Source organism: Pinus tabuliformis, chromosome X (assembly GCF_031772625.1).
Source record: "Pinus tabuliformis cultivar Carrire ecotype Pingquan chromosome X, CPIR1, whole genome shotgun sequence".
NCBI lineage: Eukaryota > Viridiplantae > Streptophyta > Pinopsida > Pinales > Pinaceae > Pinus > Pinus tabuliformis.
The window spans coordinates 1,048,908,066-1,048,923,472 of record NC_142308.1 but is presented as its reverse complement, the minus strand read 5'-3'; positions in this window follow the sequence as shown (position 1 = coordinate 1,048,923,472).

Here is a 15,407-nt window from a genome sequence, read left to right as displayed (position 1 = left end):
CTTACAGATCCATGATTGGCAATCTACTTTATCTAACAGGTATCCGACTGGACATCATGCATGCAGTGGGAATAGTTGGAAGATTCCTAGCAAACCAAAGGAATCACATCTTCAGGCAGTCAAAAGGATTTTCAAATATCTTCAAGGAACACATAACTTTGGTTTATGGTATCCTAGGGATACAGATCTTACCCTTCATGCATATACAAATGTGGATTGGGTAGGAAGTGTTGATGATAGAAAAAGCACTAGTGCTGGTGCATTCTATATGGGTTCCAGGTTAGTGTCTTGGTTCAACAAGAAACAAAGTTCAATTGCATTATCTACAGCTGAAGCAGAATACATGGTTGTTTCATCTTGTTGCACAAAATTACTTTGGATAATGCAAACCTTCCAAGATATTCAGATCACATGTACTCTACCCATCTCCATTCTATGTGATAATACAAGTGCCATCAGTATTTCACAGAATCCAGTCATGCACTCCAAAACCAAGCACATACCCATCAAATATCATTTCCTACGTGAACAAGTGCTTGAACAAAAGGTCAAATTGGAGTATGTTCCCTCCAAAGAACATTTTGCTGATATATTCACTAAACCACTGCCCAGAGTAACATTTGAATATCTCAGACAAAAGATGGGAGTAGTTGCTGCATCATCCTGCTGTTAAACCTTATATTCTTCAGAGAAAGGTGGTTATACACGAGTTCCATAAAGCATAGTCGCGTACATACATTGGTTTCTGTGGGTACAGGCGCGTGTATGTTGGTTTGAGGAAAATCAATGGGCCAGAATTAGGAGAAAGGGGTCTGGTATGGTTCAGTGAATTATCCGCTCTACTTGATGATGGTTACAATCTGTTGATGACATGTGGAAATATGTTGGCTCTCATAAGTAGTTGATAACTTGATGTATATTTTATTGATGATGATGCCCTGATAACTCTTCTGATATATGAAATGATCAGATCTAACAGTGAACATTTGGCACAGGTTCAGGGAGAGCATATAATGCATTATTGGCATTATCTTAGAAGATATTGGTACAGATTCACATAATTGTTTTTTATTCAGGTGGAACAAGTTCACGGGGAGAACATGGTTGCTGGTCTGGATGTTGATTGAGAGATGCTGCTGATGATAGTTGCTGATGACTATCATGGTCTTGTTTAAGATATTTGGTCTTTGTTATATATGACATGTATATCATTTAATGTAAAGGTCATGAAAAGACCTAATTTGTAACCCCACTATGCATGGGACGGATGATGTAATGTTTCTTGTATAAACATTTGGTATATCCCCATTTGATTGGGAGATGGATGTATGTATGAGCCTTTGGTGATAGGAAGGTCATTAATGATGCATGTATAGAGTCATGTTATCTTTTTGCAGACCTTACTTGTGCTCAGGGGGAGCATGGACTCAATCATAGGAGCTCAATCAGCTCACTTCAACATATCAGAGAATTCAACATGTACTCAAGGGGAGCATGACCCTTTTCCCTTGATGACAAAGGGGGAGAGTGACTTGGTGTTGCCATCAAGTCCAAAGGGGGAGATTGTTGGAATTATGACACAGGTGTTGTCCTTGATGGCAACTCACTTAGATGACAGATCATAGTACAACAGGTTAACAACACAGAGTTACAGATCGGACTTCACAGAATGAAGAAAGAGAGGGATACGCAGGTTAACCGTTGGCCAAGCCGTGTATACACGCAGGTTCACTGTATACAAGTCGCGTATATGTACACATGCACTTTCACAAAAGGAAAAGCGTGTATAGCTTGGAAAAATAAGTTTTTGGTCCGAAGTATTTGGTCCATGGTATTGATCCAAGGTATCAGGTCTGAGGTATTGACCCTAGGTATTTGGTCCAAGGCATTGGTCCTAAGTGGTTTTGGTCCATGGTATTGAGAAAGACCTACAAACTATAAAAGGAGGAGAAGATCATTGGGCCAAGGTGCACAAATATCGAATATCTGATGAAGTGAGATATCTAGTATGCAAGTTATTGGGTTATGGTGCATTTCTGGATCTGAACCAAGGATGAACCTTAGCAGATGATGAGGAACTAGATCTAATGATGGGTCATGATCTTGAGGCATAAAATGAACTATTGTTATGTGTTTTTGCTCATGAATATTTTATATCTGAATACTGACGCATGTATTATTCTGCAAATGATATGATCTGGGTATGACTAAAGTATGGAATAGCTGTAATGTTTAAATCATCATTTACAGATCTGTATGCAGGTTCACTTTAGAAAAGGAGCGTATGCACGCTGACTCTACATATCAAAGTAGCATATACGCAGGTTATCTTTGAGGAAAGCGCGTATGAACACAGGTTCAACACAAGGAAGTAGCGTATACCTTATAAATTATGTTTTAGTTACTTCTGTTTGCTGTTGCGGTGTTTTAGGTTTTGGCTTGGGTTCTGGTTACTGTATTCTGGTGACAACATTCTGAATGATCAGATTGATGGAGTGATTTATTGATTCGGTTGTGGTTGGTTCAAAAGGATATTGGATGATGCAGATATATTTGATGATTGAATGATGTTGTTGATGGATCCAGTCTGAAAATTTATGAAACGTGGTCCCTAGAAGAAAAGAGAGGGTTGTAGCCTTCTGCAAGTAGAAGCTTGCGTACTGGTATAAGACTACACCTATACAGAAATTGTAAACATAATATTATTATTATTAAAAGAAGACAACGATGATTGCAGCAGGTGGTTTTCACCCACAGTGGGTTTCCACCCACAGTGGGTTTCCACCTTATATCTTGGTGTTCATGTGTGTTGCTTATGTGTGATGATTTATTCAGTTTTTACTACACTGTCTAATAAATTCTCGATATACTAGTTAAAAGTTCAATGAATGATAATTTGGGTAAATCAAAAGATCTCTGCATGTGCGTTGGTTGCATTAAGTACAATTGCGTATACACACAAGTTCACTAATATGAAGTAGCGTATACAAATCAGTTTTGAAAATTAAATTATTGATCTGATAATACTTATTCACCCCCCCTCTCAGTATTACTTCCAAAAATTCCCGTGGCACAACGACCCCTGTCATGTGGGGAGATGATTCTGTGTCGCGAGCATGTCTTGCCCTCAACCCCCTACTTGCCAGGGGGACATTGTGCCTCATGCACACCTTGCCCAAGTGTGTCCACAACACAATGACCCCCTGCCTACTAAGGGGCCTCTATGCCATGGGTGGGTGGGCGTGCCCGTGGGCGGGCGAGCCTAGCCCAAGCGAAAAAATTATAAAAGTTAAAAGTTATTTTTAAGAGTTAAATTTTAAAAGTTAATTTTTGTTTTGTTTGTTTACTTAAGATATGATTCTTTTTCTATATATATATATATATATATATCTATATATATATATATATATATATATATATATATATATATATATATATCTATATATATATATATTCTTTTTGTAGGAAAATGGCATCAAGGAAGGTCTCTGTGAATCTTTATGGACCAAAGGCAATAATTACATCATCTAAAGTTGTAGGTGGACCCTCAATGAATACTACTAAATGAAACTGACCTATTCCACATGGTAAAAATCTAGCAAGTGGCTCCTCAAAGGAAAAGAAGATGATTTCATATTGGATGAAATCACGAGAAATGAGTTGTACAAAATTTGCATGGTATGTGAAAGATAGAGAAGACGAAGAATATTTGAAGATATATCTATATGATGGTATGATTTATGATGGTGAAACATATGAGGTGCCGGGAAAAGTACTAGACATATGGTTGGTGTCCAATGCGTAAGTTGTTTATGTACTTACAAAACTGCCTAAGTCACATGAGAAGATTATATATCATTTTGCATTGTCGATGTATGACATGGATGAAAATTCTACAAAGATATGTAAACAAATCGTAAACGACATTGCACAAAAAAACGTAAGTTTTCTTATTTATATTTATGTGTTTTGCGTTATTGTAACTGTATCATTATATTTTTTATAACTTACTTATTGTTGACATATTATATTTTGTTTGATAGGATTTTGCTGAGGGTCTTTCAATTATGTTGGGGGGAGTTTATTTTATAGAGCGAGATATTATGGATGTGGTCAACGGTTTCCACACAGAGTCAAAAGAAGATATGAGAAAGAAGAAAAATAAATTACTTCATGATGCTACAAGACTACATACAGGTGATCAATAAAGAATGCCTATAGTGGATAAATCTAGTCAAGGTAGACTAGAGATGAGTTGGGTGAATTAGTTATTAATTAATTCACAAGTTATTAACTCATAATACAACTATAGAATACATCAGTTAACTCAGTTGCATGTGAGTGCATGTTCAGTTCAGCAGGGACAGGTGTTAGAGAATCATATTGCTATTAGTTGTGACTATAGTTGTGCACCAGATCTTGCACAATCAAGGGATTGAGTGTGCCAATGAGTTTGCTCACGTATTTGCCCAGTATTGTAGCCTTTGCTCACGTCCAACAAAGTGTGAGTGATTATTTTTAGGTGAAATACGAGTTTGGTAAGCCATTCTCATCAGTTCTTGAGCAGGTATTGAGCAGTGGAGGCAGGCAAGCAGCGGGGGAGATTTGGAGATTAGATCTGAGCTGTATTGTGTGTAACAGGTGGAGCTGGTACTGGATTGCTTGTGATAAGCATTGTACTTTCTAATGTTACATGATTCAATCAATATAATATACAGACAGTGTGAGGTTTTTAGCGAGATGCTTTCCCCGAGATACATATTGTGTTAATGGGTTTGATTGATGCTTTTATGTGTGCCTATGAATGTTTTTGCTTCTGTAAATTGATGATCAACGTAGAGGATATTATGTATTATACATGTTCTGCATATAATTGTATGATCAGGATAATCTCTGTGAATATGTGTTAAATTATTCAAAATTTCTACAGTTAACATTTATCAAAAACCACAGTCATTGATTAACTATCTTATAGATTTATGTTCAAATGAAGGAGATTGAGTTTTGGATTTATTCTCAGGTTCACATAAAGTTTTATTATATAAAATTGAATTCCAATATTTTATTTTTTATTTTTTATGTGTTTATACCAATTTCAATACTTGATGATTAGGTATAACACTAGCATGTTTCCTATAAAAAGGAAGAAATTGCATTACCATTGAAAAAGACTCATTACAATGCAGTTTTATTTAGCAAATAATTAATGCTCTTCAATTTCTTTCAGATGCAATGCAAGAAGTTGGTTTGAAGAAATGGGATTACAATGAATCATGTGTGAAAAAAAGGAAAACGAACCTCAACCACTGTCAGATCAAATAATTGGAAAAGGATACTTTGGGAGATTTGTAGACATCAAAGATCCATTAGAAGAGGAAAATAACCAAACTTAAGCAGAAAATATTATGGAAGAAGACAATAATGAAACTCTAGAAGATGATGATCATGGATCACATGATATTGTTGATTAAATTTAAGTTATGCTTGCAAATCAAGCTTATTTTTTGTAACTATTCATTTTTTATACTTGTAATGGTTTGATTTTAAGATTTTATGAGAAGACTAAGTATTCAATTATTGTTGTTATATGTTTAATATTTGCATTATGTGATTTTCACTTTAATTTTTATGTGAATCATTATTTTTTGAAAAAAATAGGTATTATTATTATTTTTTGACATAAAATTCATACAAATTTCTATTTTTTATTTTGTTAAAATTTTCCCATAAAAATTGTTTATTTGACATGTCATTTTTAGAAAAAAAAGTCTCAAAATGTGTATTTTTATGTCAAATGTTAAAATTTATTGCAATTTTAGTGGCAATTATTTGATGTGCATTGAAATATTAATTAAGGATATATAAATATATAGAAAATTGTAAATTTAAAATATACTATGCATAAAAACAAAGACCTCACTAAAAAAAAATGAAAAGAAAAACAAAAAAACACAAACCTAAAAAACACTTCAAAATAAATATATCCGGGAAGAAGAAGAAGAAAATGATGACTACTTCAAAAAATTTCGACTTAGTCACCGGAGAATCCACAGTAAGAACCATTTTCTGCCAACGTTTCAAATCCCAACCGGGATCCATCATCAGGACAACTTGAATGCTTGATAGAGAAAGAGCTGCTTTAGGGTTTAAATAGTAAAGGGGAGAGAAAAGATGAAGGCCGGCTCTCAATTTTTGAAAAACAATTATTTTGATGAGAAGTCGGCTGACAGATTAATTTAATTAATTAATTAATATATATATATTTTTTTTTTTAGGAATAATGATATTAAAATGATGAAAGTTTATGTTAAAAGAATTAATTCTAGAAAATTAAATTAATATTTAAAATTTTTGATCAAAAATATTAATTAATAATGAAATTAATTGAAATAATTATTATTATTATCATTAATTAATATAAATAAGTAGTAATAATAAAAATCATCATAATTAATGTCAGAAAGTTATTAATCTAGGAAAATTTTATTTTTATTTTTGTATTTATTATATATGAAGGTATAATTATTTATTTATTTTTAGACTAGGCTTAAGCTTCGGAGGAAATTAATTGCTATAAAATATTATTGATATCATTATTAATAATTCATATTTATTAATCTAATAGTTAATAATAAAAATTAGAATTAATAATATTAATAATGAACATAATTAGAAACGATTAAATTAATCCAAGAATATTGTATTTAGAATATAATTGAAAATATTAATCAAGGATTTAATTTTTATATTTATTAATTATATATTTAATTATATATAATAAATGAGTTAGTGTTAATATTTATATTTTTAATTAGAATAATTATCAAAATCATTTTGAGTAAAATTAAAATAGGTTAGAACTATTATTTAAAAGGTAAATATTAATAATATGTTAGAACTATTATTTTAAAAGGTAAATATTGATAATAATTATTATTATAGGGTTAAAATAGATATTTTAATATTTAAGAAATCAAGAAATTAATATGGTTAATTAATAAATGGATTAATTAATTAATGATAATTAATAATGTAAATGTTTAATAGGAATTAATTATTATTATTATTATTATTATTATTATTATTATTATTATACCGGAAGGGGGTTAATCTTTCTGATTAGGGGAAGCCAGCTTCCACTAATTTCCATACCACTGTCTCTGTTGAGATTATGCGGGTGCTTGATAATTTCAAGAGCTTCTCTGATCTTTCGTCTATGGTGATGCTCTTCCTTAGCGATAATAGAGGCGCTTTCCAAGCAGACATGGTGCTTAGTTTTTAATGAGTGTTCTGCCAAGGCGGAAGTACGAGACCTTTCATTCTTAATATCAGCTCCATGTTCCTTGAGTCTTGTCTGTAGGGAGCAACCTATTTCACCAATGTAGCTTTTTCCACATGAGCAATCAATTTTATAGACACCTTTAAGTTGATGTTTATCAATATTATCCTTGACAGATCTCATACCTTGCCTAATCGTTCCAGGGGCTGAGAATTGTGTGCTTATGTTTTTCCTTCTTAGGATTTTCACAATCTTATCTGTAACTCCATGAATGAAAGGTAGAAAAACCCTACCACCTTCAGGTTGATCTCGGGTCTTAGGTTCATGAGATAGCGTCCTTTTCTCGGCTTTCTGAATAGCTCTTTTAATCTCATTTTCTTTGTAGCCTATGCCTTTAAAGGTTGATACTAAATGCTTCTTTTCTTCTTCCAGATGATCAGCGTCAGAAATTCGAAGGGCCCTGATAGCAAGAGTGTTTAGAACACCAAGCTTCTAGGCTGGATGATGGTGGGAATCAGTGTGAAGGTAGTTTTCTGTATGGGTTGACTTCCTGAAGACTTTGTGCCCTATGGAGCCATCCTCTTTTCTCATGATGAGGATGTCTAAAAAGGGGATGCTCATGTTTTCTTCAAGCTCCATGGTGAATTTTATTTCTGAGGAGATGGAATTTAGGTGAATAAAAAACTTGTCAAGCTCTGCTTTACCATGTGTCCATTTTATATTAGTATCATCGACGAATCTCTTCCACCATGCTGGTTTCAGAGGGTAAGATTCCAGGGCCTTCTTTTCAAAATATTCCATGTATAAGTTGGCCACGATTGGTGAAAGGGGGGATCCCATTGCCACTCCAGATGTCTGCTCATAATATGTTCCTTGGAAGGTGAACACTGTTGATCTCAAGCAGATTTCGGCCAATCTTGCAGTTCCCGGATCAGTAACCTCTTTTATAACCTGAATGGCTTCTTCAAGAGGGATCTTAGTGAATAAGGACACTACGTCAAAGCTAACAAGGATGTCATCACGCTCTATCTTCTCATTCTTAATGAGATTCACAAAGTCATGGGAGTCTTTGATGAAAGAATCAGTGTTTCCGACGAGGGGCTTGAGGATTCTTGCAACATATTTAGCGAGCTCATAGGTTGGGGACCCAATGGTATTGACAATTGGTCTAAGAGGGACTCCATCTTTATGTATCTTGGGTAACCCATAAATCCTAGGGATGCATTCACTAGAGGGAATTAATTTCTTTTTTAATTTATCATCAAGGTTGGATTCCAAAATTGCCTTTTTCACCTCTTTCATAATCTTGGGGATGGGGTTACTGCTCAACTTCTTATAACTACCACATTTGAGGTGTTCATTCATTTTTAATATATAATCTTCTTTATCTAAGATCACGGCTGCTCCTCCCTTATCTGCCTTGAGAACCACAATTTTATCATTGTTACGTAGGGATTTGAAGGCCTTTTGTTCTGCGATATTCAAATTACTTTTGGGGGCTCTGGCCTTTCTCATAATAAGGGAGCATTCTTGTCTTAATTCTTCCTTATCTTCCAAGGGAAGGTTGTTAATTCCATCCTCTATGTTACATATCATTTTCTCAATGGGAAGGTTTTTCGGAGCAACAACAAATCCAAGACCTTTTCTGAGGACATTAATGACCTCAGGTTCTAAAACTTGGGAGGACAGATTTACGACTTTCTTCTTTAATTTTGATTCGCAGGTGTTGACATCTTTGCTGTTAATTTTGTTTATAACCTGTCTGAGCGAATTACAACTTTCCAGTTGAATGGGCGCACTAAATTTAAAAAACAATTATCCACACTTAATACATTAGAAAATTTAAAGTGTCGAAAATAAGTCTTTTAAAAAAAGGGGTTGATGCTCTTGAGAAATCTAGGGCATCATTAGTTAGGAGATTTCTCTTCTTGATAATTGCTTGGATATACTTTTACTTCTTGGACACAGTATGTAGGCTTGTCAACCAGGGCGAAAACCTCTCACTCTTTGAGAGGAAAACCAAATAAAAAATTCTTCTTATAGATCTTCAATTGACGAATACCAAGACTAAGACAAAGACCCTTGACTCTAGTATCCTCCAAAGACCCTTGTCACTAGCCTTGATGCTCTGCCTCTTCTTCTTCTCAGCTTCTTCTAGATCTCGAACTGCTCTCCTCGAATTCTTCTAGAGAATCTCAGTCTCTTTTCTTCCACATTGATCTTCTCAGCTTCCCTAGAGAATCTCAATCTCTTAGGTTAACCTTATTTCTAGAACAATCTTCACTCCTTGATAAGTCTCTTTAAGAGAGAGATCTATAACACTTCTTCTTTGCTTCTTCTGTGAGATCATATACCAAAGAAAGGTCACTTCAATGCAGTAGAAAGTTCTTTGACCTTCTCTCTATGTCTTCACACGTGCTTTCTTTGTACATGGGAGAGTATGTAAGCTCAAACCAGAAACCCTAGAAGAATCCATTCCTTCGCTATCCTTTCTTTGTTCTTCGCTTCTCTCTTCTAGTCCTTTCTTCACACTTATGCTTGTAGGCTCTTCTTCACTGAATTGCTTGCCTTTAAGTGAGGTCGAGTGTGGATATATATACACATTGTCTCATGTCCTTTAGGCCGACATGATAACTTGAGGGAGAGTCGACGTAATCTTCTATGTTTCTCCATTCGTTGTAGGCCGACTTGAAGAGGGCTAGTGACAAGGTCTTGGAGGAATACTTTACATAGAAAAGTATGACTCTTTACAATGTGTAACAAACAATGTAAACTTTGAAACGGGAACTATAAACTCAAAATGGGAACTCTGGCCAAAAAACCCCAAAAAAACATCAAAAACAGTGCTAAAAACGAAAAGTGTGTATACTGGAACGATGTTTTTTTTTTAGGTGTCAATTTTGAACGTGTTTTAAAAATGGCGGTGGCTACGAAATTTACTACGAAATTTTCGTGCAAAATATAGCTTCAAAACGAAAGTGATGATACTGGAATAATGATTTTTTTTTTAGGGTCAATTTTCAAACTTTTTAAAAAATGCTAATAAAACCAATTTTTTATGTCTCAAACAAAGTTAATTTTTAAGGAAAAAACACATTAATGTTTCTGGTAGAATATCATTTTTCTTTCCTAAGTATAAATTTAACATGTTTTCAACCACACCATGCTAGATACAAAAGAAATTGAAATTTTTTCAACTATAAAATTAAAAAACCATGACATTATGAACAAATTATATCACTGAATGAAATCAGAAGTCTTTATTTGTATACTGAATAAAACAGACATTATATCTCTAATTTGATATTGCATTGTAGATATTTAAACAATAAAATTTATCATACTTAAGACATAATCCAACAACATAAAAATGCTTCATAACTTCTCATTTAACAACATATGGAAAACATTAATTTTATTTGAAGATATGATGCATACATCAGTTATATAATCTGTCTTAAACAATTATTCAAAATCACTCATATTTTCTTGCACACCATCACAATTCACATCTTCAGATGAGTGACTGGATGCTGACGAAGATGTTCCATATTCTTCTCTTTCATCAACTAGTGCCCCATCTGAGTCCACATGCATGCCCAACATTCCAGGTTTCAAAAGTCTTCTAGATCTACGACTGGTTTCAGCAGACTCCCATGTCAACACTATTCCTTATGGTAACAACCTTTTCAGAATCTCTGTCGTCTTGAAGCGAAGAGTTCCTCTCTTTGTCAAATTGAAGTCATAAACAATTATGTCAACATCCTCCAATTGTAATATGTCTGTGCGGCGGAGATTTATATTTGTACCCTTTCTTTTTCTTTTTCCACCATTTTTTTTGTCAACTACCATCTCTGGCTTATACACACCATTGAATGGGTGTGTATTTGTGGCATACCAATGTACTTCAACACTTGTAACATCCTCATTTTATGTAAAGACCTTTATAACTTTAGCAACCCAAAATGGATAGCCTTTGGGATCTCCATTTGCTAGCACTGCAATCATGCAACCCTCCTTAATATCATGTACTGAACCCCTATAAAGGTCTTCCATGGCTTCACGTTGTGCACGAGATCTTCTGGAACCAATATACATCTCTCTTTCCATTGCCTGTGAAGAATTAATAATACCTTGAGTTTGTTGCTATTCAACAATGTTTACTTCCTCTTGTTCATTCGAAACATTTTGTGGCCAAATAAATGGATTTTTCAAAGGTATATCTTCATTGGTTGTTGTTGAAATGATATCACTTTGATTATTGAAAAATGACTCCCACCAAACTGAATCAGTAATGTCAAAGTACTCATATGTATATCTAATACATTTTTTAATTTCTTCTAGGCAATCAGAATAATTTATATGTCTATTCTGTCTACGTGCATTCTGAACTTCACCAACTGATTGTAATAACAATATTTTTGATGCAAATATTGGACGATCTGGAATGAACTTCAAAAATTGCAAACCTGATGACGGTGCCCATTCTGTAGTAGTTGAAAACTTCTTGCCCCATATTAGTGTTTTCCCATCAATTTTTTTTATACGAAATTGATGTTGGAAGCTAATATCATTAACTTGTTCAACGCATTTCCCCTCACCATATGATCCTAGAATAAACCTTCGCATGTCAACAGCTTCTTCCAATACTTCAAAAGAAGGCTCTGGCATGTATGATTTCTTAATACATTCAATTAGTGATGGCAAGCTCCCAACTTCCTTCCTCCTCAATGTGACTGAAAAACGACTGAACATCTGATCAATATGGTCATGAGTGTTCCCAACAAGAAGGAAACCAACCTTTACCTTTTGAAAATTTCTCAATTCAACAAGCATGTTCAGATACCCAAAAACAACCTGATTTTTGTTTTCACGGCAAGTGATGTCCAATTGTAGATACAAAACTTCAGGAAGATTACCAGACCAATGAGAAATCACATCATGAATTATGGTTATGGTGAGATTTGCATCATTATGAATATTTGGAGCTATGAAGTACACCCTTGGCAACATTTTCCCATTGAAGACCATACAACCGACCAAGTAAAACTGAATAAAATTTTCCTCTTGTAGATTTTTGGGTGTGCGAACAAAATGTGGTAAAAGTGTTTTCTTCTGGTCCATACCATCAATTATCAAACCCAAATATTTATTTGGATTATCATAACACTTCTTTCGATGCTTGTACAACTTCTTCCTTTCATTTGTTTGTTGTTCGCGATGCTCCTGAAGTTCTTTGACAATTAAATCTACACAACATAAAAGAAATTCATTAAGAAATATGTTTTCATAGTTGATGACTATACAATTTTAAAAGCAAAAGTTATGAACACTTACCTCTTTCTGAGCCTTCACATTTGTCCCTTTTTTATTTAAGAGAAGCACATGTACTGCAAATCCCCATCCTTGTCTTCTTAGGAATACGAACATTATTGAATTCTTTCTTCCATATCTTCACAAAATATTGATATGTAATAAATTGGCCCTGTCCCTCAGCACTTTCTGCATATTCTTTGTATAAGTTGTAGATTTCTCGTCTTGAAAAATTATCTGGAATATGTATTGTATCTCTATTTGGCATACACTCTCCATGCTTTGAAAAGAAATCTTTCATCCATGACATTGCAGTATTTGATAATGGCCCAAACTGTCTTTTATAACGTACTTCTGAATAAAATGTGGGATCCTTTTCCAATTTCTCTTGAATTCTTGAGAGACGAAAATTCCCAATTGAATGAAACATTTTGAAAGCTTTTCTACACAATAATAAATTCCTAATATGATAATCATAACCTGACAATGTAGATTGCATGCAGCCAACTAAATATGAGTTTTGCATGCTTTTATTCATTGACAAATATCTCTTCCTGCTTTCTAATGCAAATGTGAAATCCATACGTTTCAAGCAATTTTTTTGGCAACATTCACTTGAAATGAGAGCGCTGATAGAACTTCTTCTCGTCAGATATTCTGCTCTACCCCTTGTATAACTAGAATAGTTTGCATTGATACGAAAAGGTATGCTCCTACTCCTCCATACAATATTTCTTGGCAACATCTCCATCATTGGATCATCATTTTTATAAGGATTTTCATCATCATTAAGAGGAATGTTATCCACACTATGATCAGCTCTGATTTTCAAATTTTGACTGAGAGGATACCCTTCATCTTCCCCTTCTTCAGTGCTACTGTCATAGTCCTTAGAATTCAGACTAAATGGAAAATCTGACTCGATGTTTAATGGATATTCTTCCTCATGTACATTGTCAGTGCTACTCTCATAGTCCATAGAATTAGGACTACGTTGAAAATGTGGCTGTTTACTTATTGAAGATGCTACATCCTGTCCTTTGTCACTACTACCTTTATACTGATTAGAATTAGGACTAACTGCATCATCCTGTTCTTCATCACTGCTGCTCTCATAGTCCTTAGAATCAGGACTAAGAGGGCATTGTGATACTCTAATCTTTTGAAAATCATCATCCCGCGCTTCATCACTTCTGCTCTCATAGTCCTTAGAATCAGGACTAAGAGGACATTGTGATACTCCAATCTTTTGAAAATCATCATCCCGCGCTTCATCACTGCTGCTCTCATAGTCCTTAGAATCAGGACTAAGAGGAAATTGTGATAGTCCAATCTTTTGAAAATCATCATCCCGCGCTTCATCACTGCTGCTCTCATAGTCCTTAGAATCAGGACTAAGAGGACATTGTGCTACTCCAATCTTTTGAAAATCATCATCCCGCGCTTCATCACCGCTGCTCTCATAGTCCTTAGAATTAGGACTAACTGGACACTTTGACACTCCATTCTTTTGAAATTCATTATCACACTCATCATCACTGCTGCTCTCATAGTCCTTAGAATTAGGACTAAGTGGACACTTTGACACTCCATTTTTTTGAAATTCATTATCACACTTTTCATCACTACTGATCTCATAGTCCTTAGAATTAGGACTAAGTGGACACCGTGACAGTCCATTATTTTGAAATTCGCCATCATGCACGTCAAAACTGCTGCTCTCATAGTCTTTAGAATTAGGATTGAGTGGACACCGTGACCCTCCATTCTTTTGAACTTCACCATCACACTCTTCAAAACTGCTACTCTCATAGTCCTCAAAATTAGGACTAAGTGGACATCGTGACACTCCATTCTTTTGAACTGCACCATCATGCTCTTCATCACCGCTGCTTTCATAGTCCTTAGAATTTGGACTAAGTGGAATCTGTGACTCTTTATTAATTTGAAATTCTCCATCCCCTCTTTCATCAGTGCTACTCTCGTAGTCTTTAGAATCGGGACTAAGTGGAAGAATTGACTTTCTATTCATAGTGGAAGAATTCCCGCTATATTCATCAATATGAATAGAGTTGTTATGCGATGAAGATGTTGATGGTGTATAAATCGAAACTTCACCATCAGAACAATCCATCCCTTTCAAATAGAAGATGTTGAATGATACAAATGGAGTCTCCTAAGAATATTATATAGCTTAAAGAATGAAAATTCCCTCCAAAATTATTCCCTCCAAAAATTTTCGCGAAAATATTTCCCTCCAAAAATTTTCGCGAAAACATTTCCCTCCAAAAATTTTCGCGAAAATATTTCCCTCCAAAAGTTTGTTAGATTTATTTACCTTTATTATTTTATTCTACAATTCATTGAAAAACATAAACTAATTTTTTTTATGAAAGCAATCACTGAAATTCAAATTGTAAACTACAACTTCTATATTAATTATTCTAATAGTTAAAGTATATAATATTTACTAAACAACTAAATTTTTTTTTTTATGAAAGCAATCACTGAAATTCAAATTGTAAACTACAACTTCTATATTAATTATTCTAATAGTTAAAGTATATAATATTTACTAAACAACTAATTTTTTTTTTTAATTTTTATAATATATTCTAAAAAAAATTAATCCCACATTCAATCCATTGTAAAATAACTCTACAATATTCGCTCTATAATAATTTAAAACAAATTATCCCACATTAATCGTACAGAAAAACATCTTCGTAATTTCACTTATATATTAAATTTCGTTATCACTATTACTTACCTCACATCCAGGTTTTCTGAAGTTCGTTGAAAGACTTGTGAATTT